This window comes from Haemaphysalis longicornis, unplaced genomic scaffold (assembly GCF_048455015.1).
Source record: "Haemaphysalis longicornis isolate Haplotype H1 unplaced genomic scaffold, Haemaphysalis longicornis Haplotype H1 scaffold_6, whole genome shotgun sequence".
NCBI classification, from domain to species: Eukaryota; Metazoa; Arthropoda; class Arachnida; order Ixodida; family Ixodidae; genus Haemaphysalis; species Haemaphysalis longicornis.
In genome coordinates, this window is record NW_027526407.1 from 105,134,175 (window position 1) to 105,155,619 (window position 21,445).

The window sequence follows — 21,445 nt, forward strand, 5'->3', positions numbered from 1 at the left end:
AGGCCATTCAAGGTTGTAACAGACCACCATGCGCTGTGTTGGCTCGCCAATTTGAAGGACCCCTCTGGCCGTCTTGGGCGGTGGAGCTTGCGCCTGCAGGAGTTCGACGTTACAGTCGTTTATAAATCCGGCAGGAAACACTGCGACGCCGACTGCCTGTGCCGCGCCCCCGTCGACCCACCAGCACAAGACTCTGATGAAGACAGCGCGTTCTTCGGGATCGTGACGGAGAGCGACCTAGCCGCCCAGCAGCGTGCCGACCCCGACTTACGCGTCATAATCGAGTACCTCGAGGGATGCAACGTTGCAGTTCCTAGGACCTTCAAACGCAGCTTACCAGCATTCAGCCTCAGAAACTCCGTCCTCGTGAAGAAGAATTTGAGCCCCGGAACAAGAGCGAATTACCTTCTCGTCATCCCTTCGGACCTTCGTGACGAAATTTTGGAAGCGTGCCACGACGACCCGTCTTCCGGACATCTGGGCACAGCCCGCACTATTGGAAAAATCAAGGCGAGGTACTACTGGCCCGTCCTTACCTCTGACGTCACCCACTACGTCCGGAGCTGCCGTGACTGCCAGCGACGAAAAACGCCGCCGACAAGACCCGCCGGACTTCTGCAACCGATCGCCGTCCCATCGAGACCATTTCAACAGATTGGAATGGACCTTTTAGGCCCGTTCCCTACGTCACGATCACACAACAAGTGGATTGTCGCAGTGACAGACTACATGACGCGCTACGCAGAGACCGCCACTCTTCCTAGGGGGACTGCACAAGAAGTGGCAAAGTTCTTTATAAGAGAAGTTGTGCTGCGACATGGAGCCCCGGAAGTCCTAATCACAGACCACGGAACGGCATTTACTGCCTAGCTGATGAAAGGAGTATTACGCTACAGCAACACAGATCTCCGAAGAACGACGGCGTACTACCGCCAAACGAACGGACTAACAGAACGTCTCAACAAGACAATCGCAGATATGCGGTTAATGTACGTTGACGTTGAACATAAGACTTGGGACGAAGTGCTCCCGTATGTCACGTTTGCGTACAACACGGCTATCCAGGAGACGACGCAGCTGACGCCGTTCGAGCTTGTCTACGGTAGAAGGCCGACTACGATGCTCGACGCCATGCTTCCGCACGTAGAAGACGACGACCTCAACGCCGACGTCCACGGATATCTTCAACGCGCGGAGGAGGCCCGCCAGCTCGCTCGAGTTCGTATAACGGATCGGCAGCTGGTGGATGCGGGCCGCTACAACCTCCGACGCCGAGACGCCGAGTAGCAACCAGGGCATCGTGTGTGGGTTTGGACTCCCATCCGACGACGCGGACTCAGTGAGAAGCTCCTGCGAGGCAATTTCGGACCCTACCAGATTCTACGACGTGTTGGCCAACTTACCTACGAAGTGATCCTCGATGGTGACTCCGGCACATCACGACAACGCACGCGGCCTGAAGTCATCCATGTGGTTCGCCTAAAACATTTCTACGGACCATAACGAATTTTATTTTCATTTCCGGACTGTCGCTTATGTTAGCATCGGGTCGATGCACTCTTAGAGGGGGGTAATTGTGTTTGTTTATTTGTGTTTTGCTTTTACCGCCCGGCTGCGCCGGTCTGTGTTATCTCTGCGCCAAGGGAAGCGCGTGTTCCATTCTTTCTTTCTGTGCCGCATGTGTTATCTGTTGTGATAGGGAGAGCATTCCGATCTAACGTGAACAGCCCAGAATATTCTTCTTGGATCTACTATGTTCTCGATGTGAATCGACGTTTCGAGAACCACGCGGCCCGGAAAATAAAAAATTCACCCCACCTCCCCGAAGGAAATCGTGAGGAAATGCGAATGCATTTCTTTTGTGCGAGAGTGCGCGGAATTTATAATTAATGAGGAGACGGTGAATTGTAGCGTAACCATTTGTCTTCCGCTTCTTCTTCTCCTCAGGTTGAAAATGACGTTGAAGCCACTATAGTGACGTCACCTCCAGCGAGAGGTGTAATGCTCGAACTGAATTGTATTACACTTCTTGCTTGCTCGAGGTACCGTTGCCGGCAGACATTCCATTTATATATACTTGCGACCGAGCGAACGGGAGAGTGGGGCGAGCGTCGAGAGGTGAAGCACCGAAGCACCGCGCCTACCCTCGCCTACACTCTCCCATACACGTGGGAGCTCCGGCGAGTCCCGCGATGCGAGCGCCCTCACACGCCCGAGCGCGCTCCTCCTCTCCACTCAGTCGCCGCTGATCCGCCCTCACCACCTGCTCCTGTTGCTAGGGGAGAGGAGGAGCGTGCGCGCTCGCAGCTGTTGCTGTGGGAGAGGGGGTGAGAGCGGAGAGATAACACCTGCAGGCGCGTGGACGCCGCACGGCGCCTGACATGGCTCGACTAAGAAATGCATTCGCATTTAAAAGCCTGCAGTGCGGACGCCGGAGCATTCGATTCGACGACACTCGCCTGTGCAGGTCACTTTGTTGACCGCTGCTTCGCCGCCTCTGTATTCTTTTGAGTTGTTAGGGGAGCACAAGTTCGCTCCAATAAACGTGTTCTCATTTAAGACAACTGCATCGTCCTTGTATTCGGGACAATATATTAGCAATTGTGTAAGAGTGTTAAAAACCGCCTGTAGTTGCGCGAAAACTAAATTGACGAGGAAAAGTGGGCAGCAAGATCATTATTATAAATAAAGAAAAGCAAGGGGCCCGACACAAAGCCTTGGGGAATCTCGGTAGTTACATGGCGCTTGCGTGAATAGCGGTTATTGGCGGTGACATACTGCCTTCGATGTGTTACAAAAGTTTCTTTACATTTAAATACTCTGTAGTCGGTGTTAGGCTTGCCCAGTTTACAAAGAAGAAGGTGGTGTGACAGCATAAAAGGCCTTCCGCAAGTCGAGAAAGATGCAGTTGGTGAAACAAGCCTGATCTGATCAAAGGTGGAGTACAGATCGTTATCGAAAGGTAGAAGCTATGTTTCGCAAGTGTAGTGCTTTCGGAGCACATGTTAAAATTGAGTGAAAAAGTTGTTTATTTCAAGGAAAGTGGTGAGAGGAGAATAAAACATGTTTTCGAGAATTTTGCATGATATACTTATTATTAAATGGGTGTGTAGTTAAAGGGGTCAGAAGCGTTACCTTGCTTGGCCACTGTCACCACCTTTCCTGACCTTTCTCCCTTCCAATCACTGGGGCGGGTAGACCATTGCAAGGACTGTGTGAAGATGTATTACAGGATTATAGAAGAGTAAGTTACAGGGTTCTTTAAAAGCTTATGGGGAATTTCATCAATTCCTGAAGGTCAATCATTCAAAATATAAATGAGCGAGTGAATTTCGACCCAGTCACTGAAAATGAAATTCATTGGCGGCAGAGACGCATTGTAATTACTGGGCAAAATGGTGCAAGTATTATTACCAAATTCGGCAGCAAATGCATCCTTTAAAGCTTCGCAATAACGGTTAGAAGGAATAGCAGCACCTTTTTCATCGCAGAGGTTGATTAGTGGTTGTTTAGAGCCATTTTTTAAATTCCAGAGTTTACGAGGGTTAGTTTGAAGCAAAGAAGGCAAGGTGGCTGCGAAATTTTTTGATTCGCCATCTTTTTGTGTCCGTTTCTACTCAAAAACAGCGAAAATATAAGATTCGGACCATTTTTTTGCCTTATCTGTCGAGACAGCGCGCCGGTACAGGCGCTTTTTCGTTGCGGCGCCTGTTAAGGTTAGACGTAAACTATGAAGACTTCAAACTAAAACGTGTGGTACGGAGGGGTATGTGTATTCCAAATTCTGAACTTTCAATGGAGTTTACGCAATTCTAATCCCGCAAAGCCTCTTTCAACGTGGTAAAATTCAAAGAAACACTAAGGACAAACACGAAAGCAGCAGTTTTGGTTCTTATGACGACACCCTTTTTTTGCTATACTTCGGCGCACCCCAGTGACAAGGGGAGCTAAATGATTCTGCATGCCCCGACCACCGAAGTCGGTGGCTTTCGATTGGTTCTCGCAGGAAACAACTGCCCTCACCGGTCGAACTGGATAACTGAGCTATTGATTTCGCTATTCATTTAATAAACGTCTGCAGCACACCTTTCTTCAGTGTGACAGCAAAATTTTATTCTAAGAAGCACCCCTCATCTTTATTCCGCATGTCATACGAAATTCAGTGATACGAGCAGGCCATTGTCTTTCCATGCTGTGATAATGGAACACTGCTGCTGTCTATTCCAGTGCTGCACGGCCGACGGATTCACAGGCAAAAATATTCAACTACGGAGACATTCACTTGGTCGAGTCTAAAATAAAGTCAAGAGATTCTAGCTATAGCCGATCCGTTGGGCCCGATTGTTGCCGGGTACGAGCATCGGCCGTAATTCTTGCTGAGTGTATGGGTAATGCCTCGTATTTTTGAAGACTAGCGTTCCTGTTTTTATAAAACTTGCCAAAGGTTGTAACGCATAACTATAATAGGCGTCAATACTTTGCGAGCTTAGATGGCCGCAAGGCACGACCATTCAATGATATTCCAATTAATAAAAAATAGTTAGGATGTTTCTGATAAATTTAAGAGGGAAATAGAAATGTCCAATGAGGAAAACTTCTAAAACACAATGAGAACGCCGTCTAAGTATATTCGTCATATTGAAGTTGATTCCTTGTTTGTTGTTAGAGATACGCCGTAAAAGCTCTAAGAGAAAAAGTTGCCTTCTAAGAGCATTTGGATATTGGTAACAAAGTGCAATGCCCTGTCACAGCCCCGGACAATGACGTCGTGCTTCGCGTTTCTGCGAAAACCAAAGTGCAGCAAATATTTGTCGGCTCGAAGAAAAAAAGACATCAAATTTTTATAAAGCCATTATCCCATGGTGATATTTACACCCAATGGAAATATTCTGGCACAGAGAAACCCATTCTTCTCAATTATCTTAAAACGCCAGAGAAAAATTGACTATTTTTTTTGATCCAGTGAGTGAATACAGAACGCTGTTGTATTGAAAATTTTACTTGGGATGCTGCAAATAGGAGAAGAAAAAAAATGACGCAGGAGGTTGTTGGCTGACTGTAGTGGGTCACCAGAAGTTGCTATTAAGGCGCGTGCATGCCTTATCATAACCGGTTGTTCTGTACCTTTATGTCCTTGAGTGCATTCACAAGCCCAGAAACCAAACCGCATACATAGAACAGTCGGCTGAAATATTATTTCGCGGTTCAACACACGACCGTCTGCGAACAATATAAATACTTTATGGATTAATTTTGTATTGTTCATTACATTTCATCTCTGGTATGCCTAGAAGAAACGGGGTTGTATTTTTGAAGGGCTATTGTTAAGGTTAGCAGGGGTACATTCCCTAATCCCGCAACCCTTCCAATGATCACACAAGAGGGTAAGGTGGCGGTTCCCCAGGTGCCATCTTCTCAGTAGTGACAGTAGTTAAAATTGTCCCACCAGGCTATGCGATAGACCCAAGACTAAGAAAGCGACCAAGATGGGTTTTGCGAGAAAAAATGCGAGGTGCCCTCTATTCCACCTCTGACCCCCGAGGGAGCGTCCTTTGAAGCTGCCCGAATTGCATGCTGGTTTTCTTCTTATTTCGCGCACGGTGAGAGTCGTTGCTGGGGGTTTGGCATTGCCTTCGCTGACGGGAGTTGTTCCTTCACCAAAACGTCTATCCGCTCAAAGCACATACGACAAGAAGTGGATGATCAACTTGACATTTCTTTTTTCACTGCTGCTAGTGTGGAATGCCGGACGATTTAGGGTTACCTATGTCCTAAAGGCCGTCAGTGCAGAGTACACAAAGAGCAAAAGAGAACTTGGGTGCAAAGAACAGAACAGAGTGATATCGGGAAAGTATTCATCTGATATATATATATAAATATAGATATAAATATATAAATCTAGAGAAAGATAAACTCACAAAGCGCACAGAAATAGTATAAGTAAAGAGTAGGATACACAGCAAGGACAATAACAAACAAGGTTTACTTACGTAGCGGCAACGGGACTTGCCTCCATCAGAATAAAGTTACATCATTTATATATATATATATATATATATATATATATATATATATATATATATATATATATATAATATTCTATCAAACGGTTTCCTCCTGAAACAGCGGTTCAAATCATCGGCACGTGCCCTGCGCCTTTCCTTCTGTCCTGGATTCTTACGCTGTCAAAGTCTGTCGTCTCTGTTGATGGCATGGCAATTTTAGTCGCAATATTGACGCGTAAATACAATTCGGGCTGTAAGCAATCTTTCGCAAAAACTAAACGTTTACTTTTTTAAACCCTGTCTCTTAACTGGTACTATAACTATAACAAACGATGGCATACGCAAAAGTATTGCATGGTCTGCCTTCTATTCTTGCCTTTTGGCAGCAAACGTTGTAATAATATTGCAAGTTGACAGTAAAAATTTTTTTATTCCACAATGATGAGATTCCAAAAGTTTATTTGGTTCATAGATTGATTGATTGATTAGTTGATTGATTGATTGATTGATTGATTGACTGATTATTGATTCATTGATTATGTCCTCACAAAGCAAGTCACAGGTGCTGAAATCATATATTCAATTTATCGTGCAGCTCCAGTTTCGAATAGTTTTTTTAGACAAATATTTTCATGGCATCGGTTTCTTTTTGGTATTGTCTGCGAAAACGCCAAAATCTTTTTTCTGCAAAGGAAATAAAAAGAATTGCAATGGCCCCAGTCGCACGCAGCGACCTACCATTGCCAAATTGTGAACATGGTGATTAAACCACATGAGGACCGACGCGAAATAACTCGCGTGCACTACGAGGTCAGCCTGAAGATATAACCAGCATATCACTGTGAAAGTCAACGTTTCGTAGAACTCTCGATGGGCACTACGAGACCGGCTTGAAAACATAAGCAACATGTCACTGTGGCGGTCAACATTTTGTAGAACCTTTCAACCAGTGTTGTACACGTTCCTGTAAAACAGGAACGAAGGCTCGTTTCTTGTTCCTTTGCAATTCTGACACGAGTTCCCGTAAAAGTTCCTTCAGTGTGAAAAGAACGCGTTCGAAGTCCAGTTAAATTATTGGAATTTGTCGTTACCTTAACGTTACATTTATGTTACATTGCCTGGACAATTAAGGCCCCTTGGCGAAAGCAACACACCACTTTGGCATCCGCTTCTCGTAGATGGCACCTCCGGCCTGATCTGCCGAGGGAATCAGTCCTTCCCGTCCTCCCCTTCATATTTTACTTTCCTATGTTCTTTCTCACAACCTTCCTGTCGCCTAGTTCCTTCTTCAGTTTCTTTTTTTCCTGGCGGCTAGGGTTAACCTTGTGTGGCGAATAACCCTGCGTTCAGCCATATTCGGTTCTATTCGTGGTGTATGGCTGGTGTGGGCTGGACTTGCCCACGTGTTCCTGTCCCGTCCCCTTGTTGGCCTCCTTGGTGGGCGGCTGGCACCATAGACGAACAGATTTCTTGTTTTATGGCTTCCTTTTTTCGATCAACTGATCCCTCTCTTAAAAAAGGGGGTACCGATGTGACCACGAATTTGTTTACGAAAAAAATCCCGCCATGTCTACGAAGTGAATGATGATGAGAGGGGCGAAGCTAAAATGCTTATCGGTAAAACCGTGAAACATTCCCTGACACACCATATAAAGACTCGGCACGTTAAGCTTTCTACCGCTCCATTGACAAGCCCGTCGACGACGTAGATGTTTGTTGTGATTATGTAGGAATTGTTTGGGACGATGGGAATCTCCACGGGTAAGTTGGCAATTCCGTGTGTGAGATTTTAGCCCCCTTGCCAGTCGCTTTCTGCAGAGCGTGTTGTGTCGCGTACCCCAGGTATGTCTCTTCAGCTCGCAGGCCACGAATAACAACCTCTTCTTCTTCCTCTCCTCCTTGTTGCGTAGCAACAAACGCGTTGAATGTTTTGACCTCTTCGGCCAATCTTTGGTTCTCTAATCCCTAGGGGGAGCCTTCCACAATCATCATTATTCCGCCATGTATGGCAGCAACGAGAGACGTGACAGGGCCCGAGAAAGAGTCTTCAGCTCGCAGGCGGCGAACGACAACCTCTTCTTCCTGTCCTTCTTGTTGTGTAGCAACGAGTAAGTTGAACGTTATGACCTCGTCCGCCAATCTTTGGTTGGCCAATGCCTAAGGAGATTTTGCCACAATCATCATCAATTTGCCGTGTACAATGTGCCGTGTACGGCCGGGACAGGGCCCGAGCAAGAGGAGCTTCTTATCTAAAATGTCAACTTTCCACGCTTTCCAAGTGGTGCACAGTAACGACCCCGACAAAACTGCCCGACTTGTCTGGCCATTTGAAGTTGCAAAAATGCGAAAAGCCACAATTGGTGAAAGCTACAAGATAACGAAGCTAGCCAATGGAGACCTCCTCCTGGAACTACTCTACATACATTATTGTGAAAAACTGCCACAGCTAACGTCTTTTGGAGAGACTCTGTAACTGTCAGCGAGCACCGATCACGTAATACAGTCCGCGGAGTGTTCTCAGATGACGACATAAAGTACTTGTCCGAGGAGGCGCTTCTAAAAGGGCTGAAAGAGCAAAATGTCACAAATGTCTACAGAATCAAAACCAAACGGGAGAACAAAAAAATTGAGACTAAGCTTATCGTCCTCACCTTCGCATCAAGCGTCCTTCCAGAATCTGTAGAGGTTGGTTACACAAAGATGAAACGTAGACACAACATACCAAACCCTCGCCGATGCTACAAAAGCCAACGCTACGGCCACGGCTCTCTGAGCTGCAAGGGGCAGGAGACATGCACCAAATGTGCCTTCAACGAACACCTTGCTGAGAACTGTGAATGTGAACAACAAATCTGTGTGAACGGCAAGAGCAACCATGCAGCATAAACCATGCTTGCCCAGCATAAACAAACAAAAGAAATAATTACCCTCAAAGTGAAGGAGAACCTAACATTTCATGAGGCGAGGAGGCGACTCTCACCAGCACATACGCGATCATCCTACGTTGTGGAGTAACAGTGCCCAGCATCGCAGCGGTATTCGGCGCCTGCTGAAGCCACACACAGTGAGGTTCCAACAAGGCCCCCCGCGCACCCGGTGGAAGCAGCTAGCGCTGCGCCACCACCTCCAAAGCGGGCTGAACGGACCCCTGGTTCGGCAGTCTCCAAGGCCTTACCCCACACGGTGAGGTGAAACAGTTTGACACACGTGAGTCCTGCACGACCCTCCAGCGTCTCTGGAGAGACGATGGACACAACTGAAGGAGGTTCTGCGCCCTCTACGTCGGATGGGCGGAGGAACTCTCTGGGCAACACAAAGAGAAAGAAGCCCCGAATCACAGGACCGAAAACCTACTTTTGAGTGCATCAAAAACCAGCATGGCATTCATTGTCCTCTCGAATTGCAGAGGCCTTTTGAATAATTTAAATGACATCGAAGACATCTTCGCCAAACACTAACCGGTGGACGTTTGTGTTCAGGGAACAAACTTAGGTTCTTAAGACAAAACTGTACTGAAAGGTTACCAGATCTTCCGCTGCGACGGAGGGCAGTCGAGTAGGGTCTCGGCCGGAGTGACAATAATTGTCCAAAATTCTGTAGCAGCTCCACAAGATGAACCCAAAACCAGGCTAGAAGCAGCGGCTGTCACCCTGCTTGCATTTAAAACAGTCACAGTGTGCTGTGTGTACATTGAACCACACATGACAGTAACACTGCAAGATTTTGAACAATGCTAAATCGACTACCGGAGCTCTTTTTAGTAGTTGGCTATTTAAATGGTCATTCTACTTTTTGGCTGATTGAAAAAACTGACGCAAGAGGTCACAGTGTAGAAAAACATTTTATTCTGTCCAATAATGTCTGTATTTTGAACATCGGGCAACCTCCATACTGCTCTCTAAGCTCAGACAAACTGAGTTGCATAGATTTGACTTTTAGTTCATCTTCTATATTTACCGATTTTAAGGGGGGCATCATAGATAAACCAAATGGGAGCGATGATCTGCCTGTGATCATTAGTGTAAAATCTTCGCCAACGATTCTCCCAACGAAACCACACCGGTGGAAACTTCAGTTTGCCAACTGCAATCTGTTTGCTTCCCACGCAAGTTTAAACAAAGTTTTCTGATACAGTCTTAGTATTCACGAGCTCAATGAAGTATTTACATCCAGAATAGTTAATGCTACACGCTTAGCTATTCCCCAGTCCACGGGAATGGTGAGGCAAAACCGCAAGGTATGGTGGACCCAAAAGTGTATATACGCAAAAAAGGAGCAAAATAAAGCCTGGGGTCTCTTTCGAAGGTAGCCAACGTAGGAAAACCTGATAAATTTTAAAGGGAAAAGAGCTAAAGCAAGGTGATGATGTCTCTTCCATCTTCCATTATGGAAGATGATGTCTCTTCCATAAAGCAAAATGATGTCTCTTCCATAAACAGCTCTGTTACATCAAAAAAGTATGGCAGCAAGTGCATAGGCTAAATGCGACCTACTCCCCCTACACACTCCCCCTGTTATAGCACCGGGTGTACCAACAAGTATAGCAGAACAGGTAGATATACTGGGGGAACACTGCTCCAGAGTTTCAAGTTTAGCAGATTACACTGAAGCATTCTTGAAGTATGAAAACACAACCGAAAAACAAAGACTGCCGACATATGGGTGAACAAACGTACAATACAACAGTTTGGGTACATTTCAAGAACTAATAACAGCTCTGTTGGCCGGTCAGGAAACCACCCCTGGCCGAGATAAAATAAATTACGAAATGCTTGCACATCTCTCGGGCCCATCTGTTGAAGCAGACTTGAAGTTTTTAAAAAATTTTGGGTATTTAGAAGAATGACAGAAGGTTGAAAAAAAAACATTCATTGTAGCACTCTTAAAACCAGGGAAGCCGCCAACCTCTCGCAGTAGTTACAGACCTAATGCCCTCAGCAGTGGTCTACCCAAAACCTCCGAACTCATCATAAATACGAGATAAGGCTTTTTTCTAAAATCAAAGAAACTTGTCGATGTTGACAAATGAGGTTTTAAAAAGCATACTCGACAACTGACCACCTTGTCCGCCTCAAAAATACTAGACGATAATCATTTATTCACAAACAACATTGCCTTGCTGTCTTTTTTGAAATTGAGACGGCGTACAATACCACATAAACATTTAGACCACTCCATGATTTAGTAGAATTAGGCATCCGTGGAAGAATTCTGAAGTGGCTGAACGACTTTATTGCAGACCGTTCATTTCAAGTGCGGCTGGGCTCTACCCTCTCAGAGAACTATGTACAGGAAAACGGGGTCCCTAAGGGGTGTATTCTAAGCACAACCCTTTTTGTTGTAAAAAACAACTCCTGTATCCAAAATAATTCCCAAGTTCATTATGTATTCTCTCTATGTTAATGATCTACAAAAAGTTTGCACATCATACAATGTAGTAACATGCGAGAGACAAGTGCAGTTAACCATAAACAGACTTACAAAATGGGCGGACAGAAACAGTTTCAGGTCTCACCACAAAAAACAATGGCTATTTTTTTCACTCGAAAGAGGCTTACAGACCAATCCGAATATACACCTCAAGAAAATCGACTTACCCATACAAAACGAACACAAATTTCTTAGCATAATGTTTGGGAGAAAACTCACTTTCCTGCCTCACATCAGTACGTAGTGAAAGAAAGCATTCAGAGCTCTAAACGTACCTAAAGTCGTGTCCCGGAAACACAGTTGACAAGGCCTGCCTTTTTCAAATTTACCGCTCGGTTGTACGCTCCTGCTTGGATTATGGCTCCATTGTATATGGCTCAGCTAGAAAATCCTAGTTGAAACGATTAGTCCCAGTACGCAATTTAGGTCTGTCTCTCGTCTGGGCCATATACAACATCACATATCAACAGTCTTTACGTCGAAACAAATGAACCACCACTCACAGACAGAAGAAGGATGCTGACATGCTCATACATCCTAAAGATCCGTTCTCTACCAAAACATCTGTGTTACCCCCCAGTCACAAAATATTGGTCAAGGACACAGTTTATTAACAATCCCCAAGCAATTAAACAATTACTTCTTCGGTTAGAAAAAAATGCCAAGAGCTGAGTATTTGGGATGCAATACCTGACATTGTCCAGAGAAACGACCAACTACCACCTTGGTATACTTTTCCTACTGTATGTCACTTTACACTAACACAGTTTCAAAAAACCAAAACACCACGTGAACCTATCATGCATGGGTTTTTAGCACTCAAAGAAAAATATAAAGACAACACAGCCTTTTGCACAAAACATCATGCTACGTTGGACAGCGGAACTTTCCGTCATTGTTGTGGCTGTAAAAAGAATAATACAGGAAAGAATTAAAACAGCATTATCTACAGACTCGCTAAGCGCCATCACAGCACTGAGTTACAGAAATGTCGCCCAGCTGCAGTAGGAGACATAATACGCGGTGTAGTAACAGCCGACGCTTTCGGACACAAAATGTTATTCTGCTAGGTTCCTAGCTTCATGAAAATTAATGGAAACTAGAAAGCTGACACATGTGCGGACAGGCAAGTCATGAAGAGGTAACTAAAGTACACAATACTTACCGCTACTGCATGAACGTTACAAGAAGTAAACTCGCAGCCAAATGGCAGTCCTTACAGAATACTGAAACTAACAATAAACTGGACACGGTTAAACCCACTATATCAGATTGGCAATCAAGCGCAAACGAAGATCGCCTCACAGAAGTCATTATATGCCACCTTCGCATAGGACACACTCATCTGACACACAACTTTCTCCTGATGAAGTAAGACGAACCGAGATGTGAAATGTGACTAAGATCTAACAGTATTTCACAGCCTACTCTCACGTGCAAAATTTGAGGTCTTCATGAAAAACCATTTCCCGCAGTTTTACGAAAAACACATACCTCTACATCCAAGCTTACTAATAGGAGAATTTTTTTTTGTTGAAATTTCCTGCCTTGTTTGCTTTTTATAACAAGCAAAACCCTTAAACAAGCTCTAAATTTTCTAGAAGTGAGCAAACACACACAAAAGTAAACACACTATCGCCTGTTTGGCGCATGACAGCCTTAGTAGCTTATGTGCCATAAAACTCAGTTCAACTCAACTCAACTCATAATCGGAGCCTTACTCTTCATGTGGCGGATTTTTTTTACGCAACTAATCGTACGCAACTAAACAAATTCCGGCAGTCAGAAACACGTAACGCTCACACCCTTACTAGAATTGTAGCTTTGAATTTGAGTTATTGAGATGCTGCTAATGTTGTTCAACTCTTAGTATTGTAGCGAAGAGGCAAGCAGGAGGTTTGCAGCGCAGGCATCGTCAGCATGCTATCACCATCCAGATAGTAGCTCTACAGCGCCCGTGGGAGCTCTTGAACACTTGAAAACCAACAGCACACCGTATATGCTCGGCCGAAAGCTTGGAGGGGCACCTCTGTACCAAACCTCATCCAAATAAAGCAAGCAATGCTGTTAGATTTCCCAGCAGGAACTTGTTTGTTTGAGATTGAAAAGCAGCACGTACCAATCACCAATAAAAAGGAAAGAATGATGAAGAAATTGTGTTTCGCTGAAAGACAGCTCGGCATAACTGGACCGTGTCTGAAAGCAACCCACAGTGCTTCTAACTGTCTCAAGATAACGAGAAAAGGCCTCCACACTAAACATACTGAGTAAATCTGCCCAGCATTTGTGCTCAATGTTTAAGAAGATACTGTGAAACTACTGCTGTTTCCTCCTGATCCCAACCAGTCTGCTGAAGATACAGCAGAACAGGTAGCTAGCCATCAACAGCGCATACCACATGTTCCTTCCGTCTCTCCGCAAATCGCGATGCTGGGATACCACGCTTGTATGCTAAGGGAGAGTGATTTAGGCGCTATCCGGAATGTGAAAAGGCGACGTGGAAACAAGTCGCGAACATTCAAGAGACGAACATTCAAGCCACCTTCCCCACAGGTTTATTATCTTCGCTCTCTTTGCCTTTCTTCTCCCATAAGCAGTTCTGGGAAGCTATCTTTTTCGGCATTTGCTCTTAAATCTTTATGCTTGTGGCTTAGTTTTACTACTGTCACAGGGGAATTACCGAGGGTTATGAAACCCCCATCCAGCCACCTACGGGTAAAAATAACAAAGGCTGATACGGCACCCATTACCAGCAGGTAAATGTTTTAGCCAGGAGACGAGACACTAAAACTGAGCTGCTAAAAGAAAAATTGAAAGTGACGACTGCGAGCGCTGACATCTACTGAAGATGCCTTTCTCATTACATTCAAATAGAATAATCAACTAAGAAAGAAATACGTTGTCGTGTTTCGGTAGTTTTTTTCTGTCATTTTGTTTATGTTGCTTAGGGTGTCATAAAGAGAAATAGGCTTCGGGTATTGCTACCTACTTCCAGAAGAAATGAAAGAATAAAACGGTTGTTCGTCCTTGAGCTACAGTAGTGGTTTGACCACGAAAAATTGCAACGTGTTTAAATCAATAACGCAAAAAGAAAAAAACAGAGAATCCTGAATTTCAAATTACCTGTAGAAAACCATAAAAATTTGCTCATAATGTTTGCACATTTCAATATTTTATTATTTAGGTCATTAGGTAATTTTATGTTCTAATTCACTTGTTTGTAGTCTGAAGCACAGGAATATCGGGATGTGGCAGGTGGTATGGCCGCAGAAAAACGCACCCTAACATGCATGCTCAAGAGACAGTGACAGACGTTCTCCTATCTTGAGAAGGTTACAGAAATATCACCACTTGCTTCAGCTGCTGAGTGCAGATAAGGATCGAACTACCAATTCCTACCTGCAGGCTCGAAGATTTCTCAGTGAGAATAACAGCCGCCACGAGTGGCTTATTCATATATAAAAAAATTCGGGTAGGCCTCGTTTTAAGAAAGACAATACGAAAATCTACGGCTCTGAAGTTTGTCCTGTAAGCTCGGGCGTTCTGCGTTTTGATAATGAGGAACCAGGCAGACGCATTTGCAGCGTTGAGAGGTGAAAGAATGTGTGTAAAAAGTTTGATATATTTGTATTACGAAGTGGACCTAAGTCATTTTGTCAAGTTTGGAGGAAGGGCGTCAGAAAACGCACCATAAAAGCGTCTGGATTTTTTGTTGTTTTTATTTCGCACTAAATGAGGGATTACTGTTTTACTAATCGTTTGGCGAGTAATCTTGACTTCATTGATGAGGTAGACAAAAGGGCATTATAATGAAAGTTGTGATTTCTTTACAGTGACGTATTTTGTGGGAACAAATGTTGGTTTGATATTGTGGAACTAGTACCTAAATCATAGTACTGCCAGTCTTGCTCATTACACATGGTTAGCATGTCTCCTTTTAAGACATATATATTTCGCTGTCCAATTGCTTCTGCTGTACAAATACCAATAAGACTGATCTCTTAAGGCCTTCCAGTTAATGAAAATGTTTTTGCCGATGAGAACCTGACCATGCTCCCGTATATAAATAAATCTAACGTACCACATAAGTGTGTCTAAGAAGGGTGAGCTGCAGGTAATGCAATGTAGTCGAACCTGCTGGTTCCGCTCTGAGAACCCATCAGTTTCACGAGGAGTGACCATGGGGGGGATAACTCACCATAACATGGCCTGGTTCACCACTCCCGATCACGTTCGATCCTCACTCATGCGCGGATAGAGGTACTGAACGTGTGGAAACATTTGCGTAACGCCAAATTCCCTACCCACTCACTGAGGCAAATTAACCAGACTCCTACAGGTACTTTGTTCTCGTGGATATACTTATAAATGTAGTAGCATCCCGAAAAGGATGATGTTGATATCAATCAGAAATTGCAATTCAAGAGTAAAAATAAGAAATAGGTTCAGAGCAAGAACGCAGCTTCGTAGGCCACCTGATCTAATGGAAACTGTCCTGGATTACTTGCCAGAAAATTTAGGTATTGTGTGTGACCGGTAAAGTATATTTTTATTTATGCGTAACCAAATCTTTGTAAGAGGACATTAAATACTTTTCAGTTGCTATGCGCAAGCCTTATGCCAGGGTTTGCAAAACTTCCATCAGCTACGATCGGCCTGCATTTCTTTGGCTATACTTAATTACACATTAACGAGCAAAAATGTATTAGTTGCACCACTCTTGCAATTCTCATATTGAAACTGTATTTGGAAGATGGGAAGCCGGGTTTATGCTCGTTCTGTGTATTTATATGCTTTGACAGATGTTATAAGTTTAGGTACACTGGCAGTGCAAGTAACAGTTATTAGCCTCGAGGTAGTTACTTCAGTGTTGGCTCCAGATTTGTGAACCGATGTAGCATTCGCGTTTATCTATTTCTATTATATAGGACAAGCTGTGGGGGCTTCTAAATTGTGTGCTAAGATCTCTTGCCATCCACTCCGCGTGAATTGACCAAGGAAACTTTGTATATTGTCTGGTTCTCACAAATTTATCACCTCACGCCAGAGGAGCAGATTACGGATTCTATGCTTTGTTATTAGGGAAAATTTCAGCAGTTTCATGTCAAAAACGGTTATGCCTGGTGTATTGCCGCCCCTGGTAATAAATACTGATTAAAATTTCTGACTGGAGAAGGGGTAGTTAGATCATCTTGTGAATAGCTAGCTTTTTTGCCCATCTTTGTATTTTTAAAGAAGCCCCACAACCTTGGTGGGGAATTAAAAGAAAAAAACTTGGGAGGATATTGGTTGAATTGCTTCTTTTTCCAGTTCGTACTTTTGCTTTTACATGGGTTGCGGCAGTTGTAAGGGCAATCGGTAATTTGTACCAATTTAAATTTAGCCACTAATGTTGTCTTCTATTTTTGCTTTTGCGATTATTTTCGCTTTTTATCCTCGGATTGTGTTACTTTCTTTAGTTGGTATGCATATTTTATAGCCGCGGTTACGATAGCCTAATTTGTTCCCAAATTTCATTGGCACTCACATGTGCATCGAGGTGATGGTTTTAATAAGTTGGAAAATCTTTTTATGGAATTAAAACAAGCAGTAAACAAGGAACACAGTATAGGAAAACGACGGGACAAGCTGGCACTAACAACTGAACGAACGGGGTACTCGAATACCTATAAATACGTGCCCGCAACAGAATTGTGCATGTGTGAATAGTAATTCGTCGCATGAACAAAATCTTATCAAACAACCACAGAGTTTAGATGTCTCATCTCTGTTCTAGACAAGAGCAAAGACGCGTCACTGACGCAACCGTATCCCCCTTTCATTATATAGAAAGCCTCCAAAATTTCTCTTCGTTTTCGTACTTCCCCGGTCGAATGGGCTAGTGTTGCGAAAGGCAGGAGTGGATCCGCATTGTTTGCATTGTCCCGAGAGATGAGCATCATCACTCTCGGAAAGGGAAGCCTTGTGCTCTCTGAGGTGATAACTAGTACAGCGGCCTGTTTTACCGATGTTAGCTTTGCACACGGGGATAAGAGGGCATGATAACTCACAGGTGTAAAGCATGGGATGAATTTCCAATAGTGATGGTTCCCCACTTAGCACTTTTTCGCGTATGCCGGTTGAGGTGACTGGACAGCCCTCCCAATTTTCACGGGCCGGGTTTATTCGCCACCTTCTTGACATTGTGCGATAGTTCATGCACATAAGGCATGACAACAAAGCTAGCCTTGTCCCGTGATGGGGCAGTCAACAGGTGCTTCTGCCATGCGCGCCCTTTTCCCCTGTTTCAGCAACTTCTCGGCAACCGCTCCCGTCACGTGGTCTGGAAACTCTTCCGATTGCAACCTACTGGCTCTTTGCTATACAGTCCCCTGAAATATGTGAAAGTAGGTATTTCGCAATGAGTTCCTTAAACAAAGCATTGCTATGCGCCTTTTTGTTTGCGTCGAGTGGCATGAGGTGCACGTAAGGACTTCCTTCTTAGAACGCGGTGCGTACGTAAAGCACTCATGCATGTCGATGAGGAACGACAATTCCAAGTCGAAAAGCCTAACAGTGCCGCTCTGGGGTAATCGATAAGTAAAATAAAGGGACACAGAACAAGCACTCAATCACTTAAGAATATCTCTGGCCAAAGACTTTAGACTAGTGTGAAACGATAAATTAGGCAGCCCAATAAAATCATCCACATATCTAAAACGCTTGACCACATGGTCGTCGGCCTTTCGGGGGACAAGACTAGCTTTGTTGTCAGGCCTTGGGCGCATAAATTTTGGCACAATGTTAAGAGGGTGGCGAATAAACAGGGCATACGCTTGGTGTTCTCGGCCCCCCGAAAGTTGTAAGGTCTGTGCAGTCGCGCCAACCAGCATAAGCGAAAAATTGCTACGCGTGAAACTAATCAAGTTTCGAAATTTTCGCTTTGTGCTACACGTATGATTTATCATATCCGCTTATATTTATGGGGCGAAACTTACATCGGTGAAACAGGCCGCTGTATTAGTGATCGCCACAGGGAGCACAAGGCGTCCTTTACCACGACTGACGGTGCTCATCTGCGAGGCGTCGCAGACAATGTGGGTGCACTGCTGCCTTTGGCAGCGATAGCGTATTAGGCTGGGTAACTACAGTCGAACACGGATATATCGAACTCCAAGGGGATCGCGAAGTAGTTCGATATATGAAAAATTCGATATAAAAACTATGGGCTCTGAGACCTCACCTATGGGGGACGATCACTTACCGATCGTCGCATTCAAGAATGACAACTAATTCCGCACTCACGACGCAACAAGACGATTTATTTCCGTGAAAAAAAAAAATCGCTTATCTTGGCCTGCTTCTTCGTCCTGGAAATGAAATTAAAGAAGCTAGTCTCGATCTTCTCGAGGCTGCACAACTAGAAAATTCCAGCGGTGCGCTGCGCCTTCGCACACCATGCACATCACGCACGCAAAAGCAGACCAGCGCGCACGTACCACAAGAACTTTGAAGGTAACAATTCCAAGGCTCTCTGAACGGACTCCAACAAAGCGCTCGCGATGGTCATCTCCGAGAGAAACAGTGATCTCCAAAAGGTGCGGGACAACTCGCCAAACAGCAGCAACAGCAGCAAAATGCAAAAGAAGGAGGCCGCCAGCGCCTTCGTTCCCTCTTCCCTTTCCCGAGACGACATCGGGGGAAGACAGACCCAGAGAGAGAGAGAGAAAAAAACCCTTTTTCGGCAAGCCGGGGAACGTACGCAGCAGCAAAACAACAACAACAAAAAGGACGTGCGCAGTCGGGGCATCCCTACCTCGCATTGTCAAATTTTCCTAGAGTTCGGGCTTGTGTGCCTAGAGAGATTTAGCATACCGGGCTCCGTCCGCTAACGCTACGGCGGCCGGTAACAGGGCCCGACTGGGCAAGCGCAAATTCGTTCTGATAGGGGGGATTAGTTCCGCGAGCCAGTCTTCGCCATGCCCGCGCATTCCTCCAAATTCTCCTCAACCTCAATCGGGGGTGCAGCGACCGCCGAAGAGCACCTTCCAGCTCGCGCGGTATTCGATATACGCAATGTCGGGAAAAATACGGTTCGATATAAACGTACGAATTCCTATACTTTTACACGGAATTTTCAAGGGGATAATTTATGAGTTCGATATAGACAATAATTCGATATAGCCGTGTTCGATATATCCGTGTTCGACTGTATAAAACCAAAAGGAAACTTTTGCAGCCTTTCTATATATTGAAATGGGAAAACCATTGCGTCAGTGCCGCCTAATTGCTCCTGTCTAGCGAAGCGATTCGATTTTTAAACACTGTGGTAGCTTACAAGATTTACTAGATGCGATGCATGACTATTCCCACATGCGCAATGCTTTTCCCGAAGGTCTTTCAAGATGTTCAAGTGTCTTGTTCCTTGGCTTTTTAGTTGCAGATTGTCCTGTCTTCTTATTTACCTGTGTCCACATATTGACATTGTATAGCTTCTTTAAATAAAGGTAATGCCGTTGAGAGGATGACCAAGTATGCTGACATAGTCCGCGTTTTGAAAATTCGGAACTTTTTATTAGTTACTTAAATAACCTTAATTTTTTGAAATTATTGCAATATACATGATTACCCCGTCCTCCGACTTGTATTGCAAACAATCTCTACACGCTTTTTATCGCTACGATAGTGGTTTCGTATGCATAACACATCAAGTATATAGGCGATCGCAGCCTGCACCCGTGTTTCCCAAATTAGGTTTGAATGTGGTTAAAAATAGCATTGCACCAGAAAGCGTTTCCTAGCTTTTAAAAAAGGTTTTTAGTGATGATGTTTATGAAGACGAGATAAGGAAGAAGGGACGCTTACGCATTCTTTCATTCCATCTTTTGCAGCCTCTTTGCTGTAAAGAAAAAAAAACAGCGATTAGTTGCCCTCAAGTCAAGCACGAGCAGAATGCAAGTGTGGTCGTTTATTGCTGAATGCATTACGGGCAGAAACTAAATAGCATGCGAAGTTTTCTTAATAAAAATTGTTTTTTTGCGAAGCTTGTGTATTACTTATCTAATGTCTTTACATGAGTTTGCTTACACTGAACGGCTTTAATGTAGGTACTTCTGTGCGTAATAATACCGCACTCTATTTTGACTTAAGGAACGATTGATAACCATCGCTAATTAACAGTTATTAGGTACAGCAGACGCTACCACTCTGAGGCCGCTATCAAAGATTTCCGCAAAGGTATGATGATGAGGGTTTGTCTGAAAGCTGCAAAGACCTAACAAAAGCCCTCGCAAACATTGGTGCAGCGTTTGGCAGCAATCGTAAAATCAATAATCAAAATATAACTATAGTTAACAAGGTGTTTTCGCCGACCAAGTATTTAATCGAAAAGATGAAAAGGTTTTAACACTTCCCTACGGACGCTGCACAAGCCGTCCGTATCGAAGCCGCAAAAGTGAGGAATGCGTTCGAATGAAGATCGAAACGTTTTTTTACCGTTTTTAGCAAACCCTTCGACCGGAATCGATGTTTTTAACTATGAATGTTTTACTTGACCGGAAGTTATTTCGCAAACTTGACATTTTTGTATTGCACGACAAAATACGTATTCAGTTGCCCTCAAGCGTGCCTATACCTGTCATATGTCTTGTTTTGCATACTTTCGCAGGTGGCAAAATTGAAATCATTGTGATAAGGGACAAGTGGGATCCAATAGCCCTCCTTTCAAACCTGCTGCGCAGCCCGCACATTTCAGTTGCTGCTTTTTACTAGAGGGGCGAAATACCTTACGAGGCAGACCGGCAGCACTTTAGGGGTGTAGTGTTCCTTCAAGCATGTTTAACCAGTGTGCGCTCCGAAAGGCAGAGATCTCTCTGCAAAAGTCCTTAAAGTAAGATTTAGCTCAAAATCATGGTCTTCATCACCAGCCTACCTACCCCCTTTTAATGAGCAAAGACCATTCCCATTAATCCAATTATGCCGGTCCTGTGTAAATGGCGACCAATTTATGCCCTGCATACTTCTTGACCTCA

The 21,445-nt window shown here is 44.4% G+C and overlaps 1 protein-coding gene across 1 annotated transcript in view; it reads left to right on the forward strand.

The window, feature by feature from the left end:
- Positions 1-21,445, forward strand: part of LOC144143183 (uncharacterized) — a 123,276-nt gene that overhangs the window by 67,659 nt on the left and 34,172 nt on the right. The gene's annotated exons all lie outside the window — the stretch shown is intronic.